We start from the raw sequence: 21,799 nt of genomic DNA, 5'->3' as shown, positions 1-21,799 counted from the left end.
TCAATGATGAATCTGTTGTATTACACAACCAATGAGTATTTAGCTTTATCAATGACATGTACGTAAAAAATGTTTTAGAGATCCTACCAGTCTTTGAAAACATCCTTGTTCCTTGTTTCAGTTCAAGATTTGTGTATACTTTCTGCCTTGCACCTGATTATTCCAACATCTGATGGTTGGCCTAGGGAATCTAATTCTGGTATTGATTGTTTTTGCTGCTTGTCTCCCCTTGTAGCTGATTTCTTCATTATTGTGTAAATTTAGATCATGAGCTCATGTTTAGCTAAACAGCTGACCTTGTAAGAGGCTTAGGTGTGAACGGTCGTAAGCTTCAGCAGAAAGTCCGCAAAGATTTGTTTGTGTCCCTCCAATGAGTTACCCGCGCGGACCCCTTTTTCTACAAGTGTTGGTCCACTACTCCGTCTAGAGGCTGGGACTCAGACAGGACTGCTTTGCTGCCCCCGATCTGGGATAGTGGCTTTGGGAGGCCTGTGGCCTGGGCAGGAGGCGCCCCACGTGTGTCCCACGACCCATCTGCCTGCGAACTTCTGTCACCTGGCAGGAAGCTATGATGCCCAGACCTATGGTTAGCTTTGCAGCGAGGTGTACTGCGCGGACCGGTTCCACACACACTTCAAGTAAGAGTTCGGCCTGAGTTGAAAGGTGAGAGTTTGGGCAGCTGTGCAGACAAAGAAGGCGCACTTTGGCCTGGGCCTAAATGCTTGTGACACACGACTGGACCTTCCGGGCCCTGAGGTCCCTTCCGTTGGCCCCCTTCTCCCCTGCCCTTTGTTCAGTCACAGCAGAGATGGCCCCACCCACTCCCTCAGTGTAGGCAGTGTTCCAACCTCCCTCAGCCCCGCCCCGTCTCCGCAGTTTACCATGGACTACAGATGCTGCATTCTGAGGCCAGGGCATTCCGACACTGCCAAGGGCAGACATGATGACCTTAAATGATTTCCTCTTGTGTCAATTTTGGTAAACTTTAGGAGCTAGGAAATGGTCCACTTTACAAAAATGTTCAAATTTACTGGCATTTCATATATTCTCTGCTATAACATTGTCCTGATTCTTTCTGTATATTCTTTACTTATGTTTTGGTTTTCCTTAATCAAAGTGTGTCTTTTAAATCTTGTCAAAGAATATTCTTTGGACTTACTACCTCAACTGAATTTTATACGTTTTCTGTGGTATTAAGTTCTGCTCATATCTTTATTTATCTTTTTTCTATGTTCTCAGGGTTTATTGTTTTGATCTTCTGATGTCAATTAAAACACTTGGTTATTCATTTTAATAAATCATTTTACTTATAAAGATTTGAATTTTTAAAGATTCCAGCTTACTTGTAAGTTTCTAAGGGTCAGTTCCTCTACATTGTGGCTGGCCAAAGGCTTAGTTCACAATATAGCAAAGTATATATTGACCTATTTTCCCCTCGACTTTCTGTGATTTCCTACATCTCACCTTTCTTTGCAGACAAGCCGTTTGAAATAACCTTAACTTATTTCACAGCCAATAAGTCTTTGAAATAATGTGTAATTTTCAGAGAAATCTTCATATATATTTAGGCAGAAAATCTGACCTGCCATAATTTTCAAATCAGCATAATTTCACTCTTCTCAATGATGAATCTGTTGTATTACACAACCTTTGAGTATTTAGCTTTATCAATGACATGTACTTTAAAAATGTTTTAGAGATCCTACCAGTCTTTGAAAACATCCTTGTTCCTTGTTTCAGTTCCAGTTTTATGTATATTTTCTGCCTTGCACCTGATTATTCCAACGTCTGATCGATGGCCTAGGGAATCTAATTCTTGTATTGATTGTTTTTGCTGATTGTCTCCCCCTGTAGCTGATTTCTTCATTATTGTGTAAATTTAGATCATGAGCTCATGTTTAGCTAAACATCTGACTTTGTAAGAGGATTAGGTGTGAACACTCGTAAGTTTCATCAAAAAGTTTGCAAAGATTTATTTGTGTCCATCCAATGATTTGCCCGCGAGGACCCTGTTTCCTACAAGGGTTGGTCCACTACTCTCTCTAGAGGCACGGCCTCAGACAGGGCTGCTTTGTGCCCCACGATCTGTGGCAGTGGCAGTGGGCGGCCTGTGGCCCGGGCAGGAGCCTCTCTGCGTTTGTCCCAGGGACCCATCTGCCTGCGAACTTCGGTCACCTGGCAGGAAGCTACGATGCACAGACCTATGGTTAGCTGTGCAGCGAGGTGTACTGCGCGGACAGGTTCCACACACACTTCAAGTAAGAGGGCGGCCTGAGTGGAAAGGTGAGAGTTTGGGCAGCTGTGCAGACAAAGATAGCGCCCTTTTCCTGTGTCTAAATGCTTGTGACACACCACTGGGCCTGCCGGACTCTGAGGGCCCTGCACTGGTCCCCCTGCTCCCCTGCCCTTTGTTCAGTCACAGCAGAGATGGCCACACCCACTCCCTCTGTGAGGGCAGTGTTCCAACCTGCCTCAGCCCCGCCCCTTCTCTGCAGGTTACCATGGACTAGCGATGCTGCATTCTGAGTACAGGGCATTCCGAGAATGCCAAGGGCAGACATGATGACCTTAAATGATTTCCTCTTGTGTCAGTTTTGGTAAACTTTAGGAGCTAGGAACTGCTCCACTTTACACAAATGTTCACATTTACTGGCATTTCATATATTCTCTGCTATAACATTCTCCTGATTCTTTCTGTATATTCTTTACTTATGTTTTGATTTTCCTTAATCAAAGTGTGTCTTTTAATCTTGTCAAAGAATAATCTTTGGACTTACTACATCACCTGAATTTTATACGTTTTCTATTGTATTAAGTTCTTCTCATATCTTTATTTATCTATTTTCTGTGTTCTCAGGGTTTATTGTTTTAATATTCTGATGTCAATTAAAACACTTGGTTATTCATTTTAATAAATATTTTTACTTATAAAGATTTGAACTCTTCAAGATTCCAGCTTACTTGTAAGTTTCTAAGGGTCAGGTCCTCTACATTGTTGCTGGCCTAAGTCTCAGTTCTCCATATAGCAATGTATATATTGACCTATTTTCCCCTCGACTTTCTGTGATTCCCTACATCTCACCTTTCTTTGCAGACAAGGCATTTGAAATACCCTTAACTTATTTCACAGCCAATAAGTCTTTGAAATAATGTGTATTTTTTAGAGAAATCTTCTTATATAATTAGGCAGAAAATCTGACCGGCCATAGTTTTCAAAACAGCATAATTTCACTCTTCTCAATGATGAATCTGTTGTATTACACAACCATTGAGTATTTAGCTTTATCAACGACATGTACTTTAAAAATATTTTAGAGATCCTACCAGTCTTTGAAAACATCCTTGTTCCTTGTTTCAGTTCAAGTTTTGTGTACACTTTCTGCCTTGCACCTGATTATTCCAACATCTGATGGTTGGCCTAGGGAATCTAATTCTGGTATTGATCGTTTTTGTTGCTTGTCTCCCCTTGTAGCTGATTCCTTCATTATTGTGTAAATTTAGATCATGAGCTCATGTTTAGCTAAACAGCTCACCTTGTAAGAGGCTTAGGTGTGAACACTCGTAAGCTTCAGCAGAAAATTCGCAAAGATTTGTTTTTGTCCCTCCAATGAGTTACCCGCGCGGACCCCGTTTTCTACAAGTGTTGGTCCACTACTCCCTCTAGAGGCTGGGACTCAGACAGGACTGCTTCGCTGCCCCCAATCTGGGATAGTGGCTTTGGGCGGCCTGTGGCCTGTGCAGGAGGCTACCCACGTGTGTCCCACGACCCATCTGCCTGCGAAATTCGGTCACCTGGCAGGAAGCTATGATGCCCAGACCTATGGATAGCTTTGCATCGATGTGTACTGCGCGGACCGGTTCCACACACACTTCAAGTAAGAGTGCGGCCTGAGTGGAAAGGTGAGAGTTTGGGAAGCTGTGCAGACAAAGAAGGCGCAATTTGGCCTGGGCCTAAATGCTTGTGACACACGTTTGGGCCTGCCGGGGTCTGAGGGCACTGCCGTTGGCCCCCTTCTCCCTTGCGCTTTGTTCAGTCACAGCAGAGATGGCCCTACCCACTCCCTCAGTGAAGGCAGTGTTCCAACCTCCCTCAGCCCCGCCCCCTCTCCTCAGGTTACCATGGACTACAGATGCTGCATTCTGAGGCCAGGGCATTCCGACAATGCCAAGGGCAGACATGATGACCTTAAATGATTTCCTCTTGTGTCAATTTTGTTAAATTTTAGGAGCTAGGAAATGGTCCACTTTACACAAATGTTCACATTTACTGGCATTTCATATATTCTCTGCTATAACATTGTCCTGATTCTTTCTGTTTATTCTTTACTTATGTTTTGGTTTTCCTTAATCAAAGTGTGTCTTTTAAATCTTGTCAAAGAATATTCTTTGGACTTACTACCTCAACTGAATTTTATACGTTTTCTGTGGTATTAAGTTCTGCTCATATCTTTATTTATCTTTTTTCTATGTTCTCAGGGTTTATTGTTTTGATCTTCTGATGTCAATTAAAACACTTGGTTATTCATTTTAATAAATCTTTTTACTTATAAAGATTTGAATTTTTAAAGATTCCAGCTTACTTGTAAGTTTCTACGGACCAGGTCCTCTACACTGTGTCTGTCCAAAGGCTTAGTTCACAATATAGCAAAGTATATATTGACCTATTTTACCCTCGACTTTCTGTGATTTCCTACATCTCACCTTTCTTTGGAGACAAGCCATTTGAAATAACCTTAACTTATTTCACATCCAATAACTCTTTGAAATAATGTGTAGTTTTCAGAGAAATCTTCTTATATATTTAGCAGAAAATCTGACCTGCCATAGTTTTTAAAACAGCATAATTTCACTCTTCTCAATGATGAATCTGTTGTATTACACAACCTTTGAGTATTTAGCTTTATCAATGACATGTACTTTAAAAATGTTTTAGAGATCCTACCAGTCTTTGAAAACATCCTTGTTCCTTGTTTCATTTCCAGTTTTATGTATATTTCTGCCTTGCACCTGATTATTCCAACGTCTGATGGATGGCCTAGGGAATCCAATTCTGGTATTGATTTTTTTTGCTGATTGTCTCCCCCTGTAGCTGATTTCTTCATTATTGTGTAAATTTAGATCATGAGCTCATGTTTAGCTAAACATCTGACTTTGTAAGAGTCTTAGGTGTGAACACTCGTAAGTTTCATCAGAAAGTCCGCAAAGATTTATTTGTGTCCCTCCAATGAGTTGCCCGCGAGGACCCCGTTTCCTACAAGTGTTGGTCCACTACTCCCTCTAGAGGCACGGCTTCAGACAGGGCTGTTTTTTGCCCCACGATCTGTGGCAGTGGCAGTGGACGGCCTGTGGCCCTGGCAGGAGCTTCTCTGCGTGTGTCCCAGGGACCCATCTGCCTGCGAACTTCGGTCACCTGGCAGGAAGCTACGATGCCCAGACCTATGGTTAGCTGTGCAGCGAGGTGTTCTGCGCGGACAGGTTCCACACACACTTCAAGTAAGAGGGCGGCCTGAGTGGAAAGGTGAGAGTTTGGGCTGCTGTGCAGACAAAGAAGGTGCCCTTTGTCCTGGGCCTAAATTCTTGTGAAACCCCACTGGGCCTGCCGGGCTCTGAGGGCCCTGCCCTGGGCCCCCTGCTCCCCTAACATTTGTTTAGTCACAGCACAGATGGCCACACCCACTCCCTCTGTCAGGGCAGTGTTCCAACCTCCCTCAACCACGCCCCCTCTCCGCAGGTTATCATGGACTACAGATGCTGCATTCTGAGTCCAGGGCATTCCGACAATGCCTAGGGCAGACATGATGACTTTAAATGATTTCCTCTTGTGTCAGTTTTGGTAAATTTTAGGAGCTAGGAACTGGTCCATTTTACACAAACGTTCAAATTTACAGGCATTTCATATACTCTCTGCTGTAACATTCTCCTGATTCTTTCTGTATATTCTTTACTTATGTTTTGATTTTCCTTAAACAAAGTGTGTCTTTTAATCTTGTCAAAGAATATTCTTTGAACTTACTACATCACCTGAATTTTATACGTTTTCTATTGTATTAAGTTCTGCTCATATCTTTATTTATATTTTTTCTATGTTCTCAGGTTTATTGTTTTGATATTCTGATGTCAAATAAAACACTTGTTTATTCATTTTAATAAATCTTTTTACCTATAAAGATTTGAACTTTTCAAGATTCCAGCTTACTTGTAAGTTTCTAAGGGTCAGGTCCTGTACATTGTGGCTGGCCTAAGTCTTAGTTCACCATATAGCAATGTATATATTGACCTATTTTCCCCTCGACTTTCTGTGATTCCCTACATCTCACCTTTCTTTGCAGACAAGCCATTTGAAATATCCTTAACTTATTTCACAGCCAATAAGTCTTTGAAATAATGTGTATTTTTTTGAGAAATCTTCTTATATAATTAGGCAGAAAATCTGACATGCCATAGTTTTCAAAACAGCATAATTTCACTCTTCTCAATGTTGAATCTGTTGTATTACACAAAGATTGAGTATTTAGCTTTATCAATGACATGTACTTTAAAAATGTTTTAGAGATCCAACCAGTCTTTTAAAACATCCTTGTTCCTTGTTTCAGTTCAAGTTTTGTGTATACTTTCTGCCTTGCACCTGATTATTCCAACATCTGATTGTTGGCCTAGGGAATCTAATTCTTGTATTGATTGGTTTTGCTGCTTGTCTCCCCTTCTAGCTGATTTCTTCATTATTGTGCAAATTTAGATCATGAGCTCATGTTTAGCTAAACATCTGACTTTGTAAGAGGCTTAGATGTGAACACTCGTAACCTTCATTAGAAAGTCCGCAAAGATTTATTTGTGTCCCCCCAATGAGTTGCCCACGAGGACCCCGTTTTCTACAAGGGTTGGTCCACTACTCCCTCTAGAGGCACGGCCTCACACAGGGCTGCTTTGCGCCCCACGATCTGGGGCAGTGGCAGTGGGCGGCCTGTGGTCCGTGTAGGAGCCTCTCTGCCTGTGTCCCAGGGACCAATCTGCCTGCGAACTTCGGTCACATGGCAGGAAGCTACGATGCCCAGACCTATGGTTAGCTGTGCAGTGAGGTGTACTGCGCGGACAGGTTCCACACACACTTCAAGTAAGAGTGCGGCCTGAGTGGAAAGGTGAGAGTTTGGGCAGCTGTGCAGACAAAGAAGGTGCCCTTTGTCCTGGGCCTAAATTCTTGTGAAACCCCACTGGGCCTGCCGGGCTCTGAGGGCCCTGCCCTAGGCCCCCTGCTCCCCTACCCTTTGTTTGGTCACAGCAGAGATGGCCACACCCACTCCATCTGTGAGGGCAGTGTTCCAACCTCCCTCAACCATGCCCCCACTCCGCAGGTTAACATGGACTACAGATGCTGCCTTCTGAGTCCAGGGCATTCCGAGAATGCCAAGGGCAGACATGATGACCTTAAATGATTTCCTGTTGTGTCAATTTTGGTAAACTTTAGGAGCTAGGAAATGGTCCACTTTACACAAATGTTCACATTTACTGGCATTTCATATATTCTCTGCTATAACATTGTCCTGATTCTTTCTGTATATTCTTTACTTATGTTTTGGTTTTCCTTAATCAAAGTGTGTCTTTTAAATCTTGTCAAAGAATATTCTTTGGACTTACTACCTCAACTGAATTTTATACGTTTTCTGTGGTATTAAGTTCTGCTCATATCTTTATTTATCTATTTTCTGTGTTCTCAGGGTTTATTGTTTTAATATTCTGATGTCCATTAAAACACTTGGTTATTCATTTTAATAAATCTTTTACTTATAAAGATTTGACCTTTTCAAGATTCCAGCTTACTTGTAAGTTTCTAAGAGTAAGGTCCTCTACATTGGGTCTGGCCTAATTCTTAGTTCTCCATATAGCAATGTATATATTGACCTATTTTCCCCTCGACTTTCTGTGATTCCCTACATCTCACCTTTCTTTGCAGACAAGCCATTTGAAATACCCTTAACTTATTTCACAGCCAATAAGTCTTTGAAATAATGTGTATTTTTTAGAGAAATCTTCTTATATAAATAGGCAGAAAATCTGGCCTGCTATAGTTTTGAAAACAGCATAATTTCACTCTTCTCAATGATGAATCTGTTGTATTACACAACCAATGAGTATTTAGCTTTATCAAAGGCATGTACGTAAAAAATGTTTTAGAGATCGTACCAGTCTTTGAAAACATCCTTGTTCCTTGTTTCAGTTCCAGTTTTGTGTATACTTTCTGCCTTGCACCTGATTATTCCAACATCTGATGGTTGGCCTAGGGAATCTAATTCTGGTATTGATTGTTTTTGCTGCTTATCTCCCCTTGTAGCTGATTTCTTCATTATTGTGTAAATTTAGATCATGAGCTCATGTTTAGCTAAACAGCTGACCTTGTAAGAGGCTTAGGTGTGAACGCTCGTAAGCTTCAGCAGAAAGTCCGCAAAGATTTGTTTGTGTCCCTCCAATGAGTTACCCGCGCGGACCCCTTTTTCTACAAGTGTTGGTCCACTACACCCTCTAGAGGCTGGGACTCAGACAGGACTGCTTTGCTGCCCCCGATCTGGGATAGTGGCTTTGGGCGGCCTGTGGCCTGGGCAGGAGGCGCCCCACGTGTGTCCCACGACCAATCTGCCGGCGAACTTCGGTCACCTGGCAGGAAGCTATGATGCCCAGACCCATGGTTAGCTTTGCATCGAGGTGTACTGCGCGGACCGGTTCCACACACACTTCAAGTAAGAGGGCGGCCTGAGTGGAAAGGTGAGAGTTTGGGCAGCTGTGCAGACAAAGAAGGCGCACTTTGGCCTGGGCCTAAATGCTTGTGACACACGACAGGGCCTGCCGGGCTCTGAGGGCCCTGCCCTGGGCCCCCTGCTCCCCTAACCTTTGTTTAGTCACAGCAGAGATGGCCACACCCACTCCCTCTGTCAGGGCAGTGTTCCAACCTCCTTCAACCACGCCCCCTCTCCGCAGGTTATCATGGACTACAGATGCTGCATTCTGAGTCCAGGGCATTCCGACAATGCCTAGGGCAGACATGATGACCTTAAATGATTTCCTCTTGTGTCAGTTTTGGTAAATTTTAGGAGCTAGGAACTGGTCCATTTTACACAAACGTTCAAATTTACAGGCATTTCATATACTCTCTGCTGTAACATTCTCCTGATTCTTTCTGTATATTCTTTACTTATGTTTTGATTTTCCTTAAACAAAGTGTGTCTTTTAATCTTGTCAAAGAATATTCTTTGAACTTACTACATCACCTGAATTTTATACGTTTTCTATTGTATTAAGTTCTGCTCATATCTTTATTTATTTTTTTCTATGTTCTCAGGTTTATTGTTTTGATATTCTGATGTCAAATAAAACACTTGTTTATTCATTTTAATAAATCTTTTTACCTATAAAGATTTGAACTTTTCAAGATTCCAGCTTACTTGTAAGTTTCTAAGGGTCAGGTCCTGTACATTGTGGCTGGCCTAAGTCTTAGTTCACCATATAGCAATGTATATATTGACCTATTTTCCCCTCGACTTTCTGTGATTCCCTACATCTCACCTTTCTTTGCAGACAAGCCATTTGAAATATCCTTAACTTATTTCACAGCCAATAAGTCTTTGAAATAATGTGTATTTATTAGAGAAATCTTCTTATATAATTAGGCAGAAAATCTGACCTGCCATAGTTTTCAAAACAGCATAATTTCACTCTTCTCAATGATGAATCTGTTGTATTACACAACCATTGAGTATTTAGCTTTATCAATGACATGTACTTTAAAAATGTTTTAGAGATCCTACCAGTCTTTGAAAACATCATTGTTCCTTGTTTCCGTTCCAGTTTTGTGTATACTTTCTGCCTTGCACCTGATTATTCCAACATCTGATGGTTGGCCTAGGGAATCTAATTCTGGTATTGATTGTTTTTGCTGCTTGTCTCCCCTTGTAGCTGATTTCTTCATTATTGTGTAAATTTAGATCATGAGCTCATGTTTATCTAAACAGCTGACCTTGTAAGAGCCTTATGTGTGAACACTCGTAAGCTTCAGCAGAAAGTCCGCAAAGATTTTTTTGTGTCCCTCCAATGAGTTACCCGCGCGGACCCCTTTTTCTACAAGTGTTGGTCCACTACTCCCTCTAGAGGCTGGGACTCAGACAGGACTGCTTTGCTGCCCCCGATCTGGGATAGTGGCTTTGGGCGGCCTGTGGCCTGGCAGGAGGCGCCCACGTGTGTCCCACGACCCATCTACCTGCGAACTTCGGTCACCTGGCCGGAAGCTACGATGCCCAGACCTATGGTTAGCTATGCAGCGAGGTGTACTGCGCGGACCGGTTCCACACACACTTCAAGTAAGAGGGCGGCCTGAGTGGAAAGGTGAGAGTTTGGGCAGCAGTGCAGACAAAGAAGGCGCCCTATGGCCTGGGCCTAAATGCTTGTGACACCCCACTGGGCCTGCTGGGCTCTGAGGGCCCTGCCGTTGGCCCCCTTCTCCCCTGCCCTTTGTTCTGTCACAGCAGAGATGGCCACACCCACTCCCTCAGTGAAGGCAGTGTTCCAACCTCCCTGAGCCCCGCCCCCTCTCCGCAGTTTACCATGGACTACAGATGCTGCATTCTGAGGCCAGGGCGTTCCGAGAATGCCAAGGGCAGACATGATGACCTTAAATGATTTCCTCTTGTGTCAATTTTGGTAAACTTTAGGAGCTAGGAAATGGTCCACTTTACACAAATGTTCAAATTTACTGGCATTTCATATATTCTCTGCTATAACATTGTCCTGATTCTTTCTGTATATTCTTTACTTATGTTTTGGTTTTCCTTAATCAAAGTGTGTCTTTTAAATCTTGTCAAAGAGTATTCTTTGGACTTACTACCTCATCTGAATTTTATACGTTTTCTATTGTATTAAATTCTGCTCATATCTTTATTTATATTTTTTCTATGTTCTCAGGTTTATTGTTTTGATATTCTGATGTCAATTAAAACACTTGGTTATTCATTTTAATAAATCTTTTTACTTATAAAGATTTGAACTTTTCAAGATTCCAGCTTACTTGTAAGTTTCTAAGGGTCAGGTCCTCTACATTGTGGCTGGCCTAAGTCTTAGTTCACCATATAGCAATGTATATATTGAACTATTTTCCCCTCGACTTTCTGTGATTCCCTACATCTCACCTTTCTTTGCAGACAAGCCATTTGAAATACCCTTAACTTATTTCACAGCCAATAAGTCTTTGAAATAATGTGTAGTTTTCAGAGAAATCTTCTTATATATTTAGGCAGAAAATCTGACATGCCATAGTTTTCAAAACAGCATAATATCACTCTTCTCAATGATGAATCTGTTGTATTACACAACCTTTGAGTATTTAGCTTTATCAATGACATGTACTTTAAAAATGTTTTAGAGATCCTAGCAGTCTTTGAAAACATCCTTGTTCCTTGTTTCAGTTCCCGTTTTATGTATATTTTCTGCCTTTCACCTGATTATTCCAACGTCTGATCGATGGCCTAGGGAATCTAAATCTGGTATTGATTGTTTTTGCTGATTGTCTCTTCCTGTAGCTGATTTCTTCATTATTGTGTAAATTTAGATCATGAGCTCATGTTTAGCTAAACATCTGACTTTGTAAAGGCTTTGGTGTGAACACTCGTAAGTTTCATCAGAAAGTCCGCAAAGATTTATTTGTGTCCCTCCAATGAGTTGCCCGCGAGGACAACGTTTCCTACAAGGGTTGGTCCACTACTCCCTCCAGGGACACGGCCTCAGACAGGGCTGCTTTGTGCCCCACGATCTGTGGCAGTGGCAGTGGGCGGCCTGTGGCCCGGGCAGGAGCCTCTCTGCGTGTGTCCCAGGGACACATCTTCCTGCGAACTTCGGTCACCTGGCAGGAAGCTACGATGCCCAGACCTATGGTTAGCTGTGCAGCGAGGTGTACTGCGCGGACAGGTTCCACACACACTTCAAGTAACAGGATGGCCTGAGTGGAAAGGTGAGATTTTGGGCAGCTGTGCAGACAAGAAGGCGCACTTTGGCCTGGGCCTAAATGCTTGTGACACACGACTGGGCCTGCCGGGCTCTGAGGGCCCTGCCGTTGGCCCACAGCTCCCCTGCCTTTTCTTCAGTCACAGCAGAGTTGGCCACACCCACTCCCTCTGTGAGGGCAGTGTTCCAACATCCCTCAGCCCCGCCCCTTCTCCGCAGGTTACCATGGACTACCGATGCTGCATTCTGAGTCCAGGGCATTCCGAGAATGACAAGGGCAGACATGATGACCTTAAATGATTTCCTCTTGTGTCAGTTTTGGTAAACTTTAGGAGCTAGGAACTGGTCCACTTTACACAAATGTTCAAATTTACTGGCATTTCATATGTTCTCTGCGATAACATTCTCCTGATTCTTCCTGTATATTCTTTACTTATGTTTTGGTTTTCCTTAATCAAAGTTTGTCTTTTAATCTTGTCAAAGAATATTCTTTGGACTTACTACATCACCTGAATTTTATACGTTTTCTATTGTATTAAGTTCTGCTCATATCTTTATTTATATTTTTTCTTGTTCTCAGGTTTATTGTTTTGATATTCTGATGTCAATTAAAACACTTTGTTATTCACTTTAATAAATCATTTTACTTATAAAGATTTGAACTTTTCAAGATTCCAGCTTACTTGTAAGTTTCTAAGGGTCAGGTCCTCTACATTGTGGCTGGCCTAAGTCTTAGTTCTCCATATAGCAATGTATATATTGACCTATTTTCCCCTCGACTTTCTGTGATTCCCTACATCTCACCTTTCTTTGCAGACAAGCCTTTTGAAATACCCTTAACTTATTTCACAGCCAATAAGACTTTGAAATAATGTGTATTTTTTAGAGAAATCTTCTTATATAATTAGGCAGAAAATCTGACATGCCATAGTTATCAAAACAGCATAATTTCACTCTTCTCAATGATGAATCTGTTGTATTACACAACCATTGAGTATTTAGCTTTATCAATGACATGTACTTTAAAAATGTTTTAGAGATCGTACCAGTCTTTGAAAACATCCTTGTTCCTTGTTTCAGTTCCAGTTTTGTGTATACTTTCTGCCTTGCACCTGATTATTCCAACATCTGATGGTTGGCCTAGGGAATCTAATTCTGGTATTGATTGCTTTTGCTGCTTGTCTCCCCTTGTAGCTGATTTCTTCATTATTGTGTAAATTTAGATCATGAGCTCATGTTTAGCTAAACAGCTGACATTGTAAGAGGCTTAGGTGTGAAACTCGTAAGCTTCAGCAGAAAGTCCGCAAAGAATTTGTTGTGTCCCTCCAATGAGTTACCCGCGCGGACCCCTTTTTCTACAAGTGTTGGTCCACTACTCCCTCTAGAGGCTGGCACTCAGACAGGACTGCTTTGCTGCCCCCGATCTGGGATAGTGGCTTTGGGCGGCCTGTGGCCTGGGTAGGAGGCGACCCACGTGTGTCCCACGACCCATCTGCCTGCGAACTTCGGTCACCTGGCAGGAAGCTATGATGCCCAGACCTATGGTTAGCTTTGCATCGAGGTGTACTGCGCGGACCGGTTCCACACACACTTCAAGTAAGAGGGCGGCCTGAGTGGAAAGGTGAGAGTTTGGGCAGCTGTGCAGACAAAGAAGGCGCACTTTGGCCTGGGCCTAAATGCTTGTGACACACGACAGGGCCTGCCCGGCTCTGAGGGCCCTGCCGTTGGCCCCCTTCTCCCCTGCCCTTTGTTCAGTCACAGCAGAGATGGCCACACCCACTCCCTCAGTGTAGGCAGTGTTCCAAACTCCCTCAGCCCCCCCCCCTCTCCGCAGGTTACCATGGACTACAGATGCTGCATTCTGAGGCCAGGGCATTCCGAGAATGCCAAGGGCAGACATGATGACCTTAAATGATTTCCTCTTGTGTCAATTTTGGTAAACTTTAGGAGCTAGGAAATGGTCCACTTTACACAAATGTTCACATTTACTGGCATTTCATATATTCTCTGCTCTAACATTGTCCTGATTCTTTCTGTATATTCTTTACTTATGTTTTGGTTTTCCTTAATCAAAGTGTGTCTTTTAAATCTTGTCAAAGAATATTCTTTGGACTTTTACCTCAACTGAATTTTATACGTTTTCTGTGGTATTAAGTTCTGCTCATATCTTTATTTATCTTTTTCCTATGTTCTCAGGGTTTATTGTTTTGATCTTTTGATGTCACTTAAAACACTTGTTTATTCATTTTAATAAATCTTTTTACTTATAATGATTTGAATTTTTAAAGATTCCAGCTTACTTGTAAGTTTCTAAGGGTCAGGTCCTCTACATTGTGGCTGGCCAAAGGCTTAGTTCACAATATAGCAAAGTATATATTGACCTATTTTCCCCTCGACTTTCTGTGATTTCCTACATCTCACCTTTCTTTGCAGACAAGCCATTTGAAATAACCTTAACTTATTTCACAGCCAATAAGTCTTTGAAATAATGTGTAGTTTTCAGAGAAGTCTTCTTATGTATTTAGGCAGAAAATCTGACCTGCCATAGTTTTCAAAACAGCATAATTTCACTCTTCTCAATGATGAATCTGTTGTATTACACAACCTTTGAGTATTTAGCTTTATCAATGACATGTACTTTAAAAATGTTTTAGAGATCCTACCAGTCTTTGAAAACATCCTTGTTCCTTGTTTCAGTTCCCGTTTTATGTATATTTTCTGCCTTGTACCTGATTATTCCAACGTCTGATCGATGGCCTAGGGAATCTAATTCTGGTATTGATTGTTTTTGCTGATTGTCTCCCCCTGTAGCTGATTTCTTCATTATTGTGTAAATTTAGATCATGAGCTAATGTTTAGCTAAACATCTGACTTTGTAAGAGGCTTAGGTGTGAACACTCGTAAGTTTCATCAGAAAGTCCGCAAAGATTTATTTGTGTCCCTCCAATGAGTTGCCCGCGAGGACCCCGTTTCCTGCAAGGGTTGGTCCACTACTCCCTCCAGAGGTACGGCCTCAGACAGGGCTGCTTTGTGCCCCATGATCTGGGGCAGTGGCAGTGGGCGGCCTGTGGCCCGGGCAGGAGCCTCTCTGTGTGTGTCCCTGGGACCCATCTGCCTGCGAACTTCGGTCACCTGGCAGGAAGCTACGATGCCCAGGCCTATGGTTACCTGTGCAGCAAGATTTACTGTGCGGACAGGTTCCACACACAATTCAGGTAAGAGGGCGGCGTGAGTGGAAAGGTGAGAGTTTTGGCAGCTGTGCAGACAAGGAAAGCGCCCTTTTTCCTGGGCCTAAATGCTTGTGACACTCCACTGGGCCTGCCGGGCTCTGAGGGCACTGCTCTGGTCCCCCTACTCCCCTACCCTTTGCTCAGTCACAGCAGAGATGGGCACACCCACTCCATCTGTGAGGGCAGTGTTCCAACCTCCCTCAGCCCCGCCTCTTCTCCGCAGGTTACCATGGACTACCGATGCTGCATTCTGAGTCCAGGGCATTCCGAGAATGCCAAGGGCAGACATGATGACCTTAAATGATTTCCTCTTGTGTCAGTTTTGGTAAACTTTAGGAGCTAGGAACTGGTCCACTTTACACAAATGTTCAAATTTACTGGCATTTCATATATTCTCTGCTATAACATTCTCCTGATTCTTTCTGTATATTCTTTACTTATGTTTTGGTTTTCCTTAATCAAAGTTTGTCTTTTAATCTTGTCAAAGAATATTCTTTGGACTTACTACATAACCTGAATTTTATACGTTTTCTATTGTATTAAGTTCTGCTCATATCTTTATTTATATTTTTTCTATGTTCTCAGGTTTATTGTTTTGATATTCTGATGTCAATTAAAACACTTGGTTATTCATTTTAATAAATCTTTTTACCTATAAAGATTTGAACTTTTCAAGATTCCAGCTTACTTGTAAGTTTCTAAGGGTCAGGTCCTCTACATTGTGGCTGGCCTAAGTCTTAGTTCACCATATAGCAATGTATATATTGACCTATTTTCCCCTCGACTTTCTGTGATTCCCTACATCTCACCTTTCTTTGCAGACAAGCCATTTGAAATACCCTTAACTTATTTCACAGCCAATAAGTCTTTGAAATAATGTGTAGTTTTCAGAGAAATCTTCTTATATATTTAGGCAGAAAATCTGACATGCCATAGTTTTCAAAACAGCATAATATCACTCTTCTCAATGATGAATCTGTTGTATTACACAACCTTTGAGTATTTAGCTTTATCAATGAGATGTACTTTAAAAATGTTTTAGAGATCCTAGCAGTCTTTGAAAACATCCTTGTTCCTTGTTTCAGTTCCCGTTTTATGTATATTTTCTGCCTTTCACCTGATTATTCCAACGTCTGATCGATGGCCTAGGGAATCTAAATCTGGTATTGATTGTTTTTGCTGATTGTCTCTTCCTGTAGCTGATTTCTTCATTATTGTGTAAATTTAGATCATGAGCTCATGTTTAGCTAAACATCTGACTTTGTAAAGGCTTTGGTGTGAACACTCGTAAGTTTCATCAGAAAGTCCGCAAAGATTTATTTGTGTCCCTCCAATGAGTTGCCCGCGAGGACAACGTTTCCTACAAGGGTTGGTCCACTACTCCCTCCAGGGACACGGCCTCAGACAGGGCTGCTTTGTGCCCCACGATCTGTGGCAGTGGCAGTGGGCGGCCTGTGGCCCGGGCAGGAGCCTCTCTGCGTGTGTCCCAGGGACACATCTTCCTGCGAACTTCGGTCACCTGGCAGGAAGCTACGATGCCCAGACCTATGGTTAGCTGTGCAGCGAGGTGTACTGCGCGGACAGGTTCCACACACACTTCAAGTAAGAGGATGGCCTGAGTGAAAAGGTGAGATTTTGGGCAGCTGTGCAGACAAGAAGGCGCACTTTGGCCTGGGCCTAAATGCTTGTGACACACGACTGGGCCTGCCGGGCTCTGAGGGCCCTGCCGTTGGCCCACAGCTCCCCTGCCTTTTCTTCAGTCACAGCAGAGTTGGCCACACCCACTCCCTCTGTGAGGGCAGTGTTCCAACATCCCTCAGCCCCGCCCCTTCTCCGCAGGTTACCATGGACTACCGATGCTGCATTCTGAGTCCAGGGCATTCCGAGAATGACAAGGGCAGACATGATGACCTTAAATGATTTCCTCTTGTGTCAGTTTTGGTAAACTTTAGGAGCTAGGAACTGGTCCACTTTACACAAATGTTCAAATTTACTGGCATTTCATATGTTCTCTGCGATAACATTCTCCTGATTCTTCCTGTATATTCTTTACTTATGTTTTGGTTTTCCTTAATCAAAGTTTGTCTTTTAATCTTGTCAAAGAATATTCTTTGGACTTACTACATCACCTGAATTTTATACGTTTTCTATTGTATTAAGTTCTGCTCATATCTTTATTTATATTTTTTCTTGTTCTCAGGTTTATTGTTTTGATATTCTGATGTCAATTAAAACACTTTGTTATTCACTTTAATAAATCATTTTACTTATAAAGATTTGAACTTTTCAAGATTCCAGCTTACTTGTAAGTTTCTAAGGGTCAGGTCCTCTACATTGTGGCTGGCCTAAGTCTTAGTTCTCCATATAGCAATGTATATATTGACCTATTTTCCCCTCGACTTTCTGTGATTCCCTACATCTCACCTTTCTTTGCAGACAAGCCTTTTGAAATACCCTTAACTTATTTCACAGCCAATAAGACTTTGAAATAATGTGTATTTTTTAGAGAAATCTTCTTATATAATTAGGCAGAAAATCTGACATGCCATAGTTATCAAAACAGCATAATTTCACTCTTCTCAATGATGAATCTGTTGTATTACACAACCATTGAGTATTTAGCTTTATCAATGACATGTACTTTAAAAATGTTTTAGAGATCGTACCAGTCTTTGAAAACATCCTTGTTCCTTGTTTCAGTTCCAGTTTTGTGTATACTTTCTGCCTTGCACCTGATTATTCCAACATCTGATGGTTGGCCTAGGGAATCTAATTCTGGTATTGATTGCTTTTGCTGCTTGTCTCCCCTTGTAGCTGATTTCTTCATTATTGTGTAAATTTAGATCATGAGCTCATGTTTAGCTAAACAGCTGACATTGTAAGAGGCTTAGGTGTGAAACTCGTAAGCTTCAGCAGAAAGTCCGCAAAGAATTTGTTGTGTCCCTCCAATGAGTTACCCGCGCGGACCCCTTTTTCTACAAGTGTTGGTCCACTACTCCCTCTAGAGGCTGGCACTCAGACAGGACTGCTTTGCTGCCCCCGATCTGGGATAGTGGCTTTGGGCGGCCTGTGGCCTGGGTAGGAGGCGACCCACGTGTGTCCCACGACCCATCTGCCTGCGAACTTCGGTCACCTGGCAGGAAGCTATGATGCCCAGACCTATGGTTAGCTTTGCATCGAGGTGTACTGCGCGGACCGGTTCCACACACACTTCAAGTAAGAGGGCGGCCTGAGTGGAAAGGTGAGAGTTTGGGCAGCTGTGCAGACAAAGAAGGCGCACTTTGGCCTGGGCCTAAATGCTTGTGACACACGACAGGGCCTGCCCGGCTCTGAGGGCCCTGCCGTTGGCCCCCTTCTCCCCTGCCCTTTGTTCAGTCACAGCAGAGATGGCCACACCCACTCCCTCAGTGTAGGCAGTGTTCCAAACTCCCTCAGCCCCCCCCCCTCTCCGCAGGTTACCATGGACTACAGATGCTGCATTCTGAGGCCAGGGCATTCCGAGAATGCCAAGGGCAGACATGATGACCTTAAATGATTTCCTCTTGTGTCAATTTTGGTAAACTTTAGGAGCTAGGAAATGGTCCACTTTACACAAATGTTCACATTTACTGGCATTTCATATATTCTCTGCTCTAACATTGTCCTGATTCTTTCTGTATATTCTTTACTTATGTTTTGGTTTTCCTTAATCAAAGTGTGTCTTTTAAATCTTGTCAAAGAATATTCTTTGGACTTTTACCTCAACTGAATTTTATACGTTTTCTGTGGTATTAAGTTCTGCTCATATCTTTATTTATCTTTTTCCTATGTTCTCAGGGTTTATTGTTTTGATCTTTTGATGTCACTTAAAACACTTGTTTATTCATTTTAATAAATCTTTTTACTTATAATGATTTGAATTTTTAAAGATTCCAGCTTACTTGTAAGTTTCTAAGGGTCAGGTCCTCTACATTGTGGCTGGCCAAAGGCTTAGTTCACAATATAGCAAAGTATATATTGACCTATTTTCCCCTCGACTTTCTGTGATTTCCTACATCTCACCTTTCTTTGCAGACAAGCCATTTGAAATAACCTTAACTTATTTCACAGCCAATAAGTCTTTGAAATAATGTGTAGTTTTCAGAGAAGTCTTCTTATGTATTTAGGCAGAAAATCTGACCTGCCATAGTTTTCAAAACAGCATAATTTCACTCTTCTCAATGATGAATCTGTTGTATTACACAACCTTTGAGTATTTAGCTTTATCAATGACATGTACTTTAAAAATGTTTTAGAGATCCTACCAGTCTTTGAAAACATCCTTGTTCCTTGTTTCAGTTCCCGTTTTATGTATATTTTCTGCCTTGTACCTGATTATTCCAACGTCTGATCGATGGCCTAGGGAATCTAATTCTGGTATTGATTGTTTTTGCTGATTGTCTCCCCCTGTAGCTGATTTCTTCATTATTGTGTAAATTTAGATCATGAGCTAATGTTTAGCTAAACATCTGACTTTGTAAGAGGCTTAGGTGTGAACACTCGTAAGTTTCATCAGAAAGTCCGCAAAGATTTATTTGTGTCCCTCCAATGAGTTGCCCGCGAGGACCCCGTTTCCTGCAAGGGTTGGTCCACTACTCCCTCCAGAGGTACGGCCTCAGACAGGGCTGCTATGTGCCCCATGATCTGGGGCAGTGGCAGTGGGCGGCCTGTGGCCCGGGCAGGAGCCTCTCTGCGTGTGTCCCTGGGACCCATCTGCCTGCGAACTTCGGTCACCTGGCAGGAAGCTACGATGCCCAGGCCTATGGTTACCTGTGCAGCAAGGTTTACTGTGCGGACAGGTTCCACACACAATTCAGGTAAGAGGGCGGCGTGAGTGGAAAGGTGAGAGTTTTGGCAGCTGTGCAGACAAGGAAAGCGCCCTTTTTCCTGGGCCTAAATGCTTGTGACACTCCACTGGGCCTGCCGGGCTCTGAGGGCACTGCTCTGGTCCCCCTACTCCCCTGCCCTTTGCTCAGTCACAGCAGAGATGGGCACACCCACTCCATCTGTGAGGGCAGTGTTCCAACCTCCCTCAGCCCCGCCTCTTCTCCGCAGGTTACCATGGACTACCGATGCTGCATTCTGAGTCCAGGGCATTCCGAGAATGCCAAGGGCAGACATGATGACCTTAAATGATTTCCTCTTGTGTCAGTTTTGGTAAACTTTAGGAGCTAGGAACTGGTCCACTTTACACAAATGTTCAAATTTACTGGCATTTCATATATTCTCTGCTATAACATTCTCCTGATTCTTTCTGTATATTCTTTACTTATGTTTTGGTTTTCCTTAATCAAAGTTTGTCTTTTAATCTTGTCAAAGAATATTCTTTGGACTTACTACATAACCTGAATTTTATACGTTTTCTATTGTATTAAGTTCTGCTCATATCTTTATTTATATTTTTTCTATGTTCTCAGGTTTATTGTTTTGATATTCTGATGTCAATTAAAACACTTGGTTATTCATTTTAATAAATCTTTTTACCTATAAAGATTTGAACTTTTCAAGATTCCAGCTTACTTGTAAGTTTCTAAGGGTCAGGTCCTCTACATTGTGGCTGGCCTAAGTCTTAGTTCACCATATAGCAATGTATATATTGACCTATTTTCCCCTCGACTTTCTGTGATTCCCTACATCTCACCTTTCTTTGCAGACAAGCCATTTGAAATACCCTTAACTTATTTCACAGCCAATAAGTCTTTGAAATAATGTGTATTTTTTAGAGAAATCTTCTTATATAATTAGGCAGAAAATCTGACCTGCCATAGTTTTCTAAACAGCATAATTTCACTCTTCTCAATGATGAATCTGTTGTATTACACAACCATTAGTATTTAGCTTTATCAATGACATGTACTTTAAAAATGTTTTAGAGATCCTACCAGTCTTTGAAAACATCCTTGTTCCTTGTTTCAGTTCCAGGTTTGTGTATACTTTCTGCCTTGCACCTGATTATTCCAACATCTGATGGTTGGCCTAGGGAATCTAATTCTGGTATTGATTGTTTTTGCTGCTTGTCTCCCCTTGTAGCTGATTTCTTCATTATTGTGTAAATTTAGATCATGAGCTCATGTTTAGCTAAACAGCTGACCTTGTAAGGGGCTTAGGTGTGAACACTCATAAGCTTCAGCAGGAAGTCCGCAAAGAATTTTTTGTGTCTCTCCAATGAGTTACCCGCGCGGACCCCTTTTTCTACAAGTGTTGGTCCACTACTCCCTCTAGAGGCTGGGACTCAGACAGGACTGCTTTGCTGCCCCCGATCTAGGATAGTGGCTTTGGGCGGCCTGTGGCCTTGGTAGGAGGCGACCCACGTGTGTCCCACGACCCATCTGCCTGCGAACTTCGGTCACCTGACAGGAAGCTATGATGCCCAGACCTATGGTTAGCTTTGCATCGAGGTGTACTGCGCGGACCGGTTCCACACACACTTCAAGTAAGAGGGCGGCCTGAGTGGAAAGGTGAGAGTTTGGGCAGCTGTGCAGACAAAGAAGGCGCACTTTGGCCTGGGCCTAAATGCTTGTGACACACGACAGGGCCTGCCGGGCTCTGAGGGCCCTGCCGTTGGCCCACTT

Source organism: Mesoplodon bidens, assembly GCF_964165515.1.
Source record: "Mesoplodon bidens genome assembly, chromosome: Y".
Classification (NCBI taxonomy): domain Eukaryota; kingdom Metazoa; phylum Chordata; class Mammalia; order Artiodactyla; family Ziphiidae; genus Mesoplodon; species Mesoplodon bidens.
Note: the sequence above shows the minus strand (reverse complement) of the source record.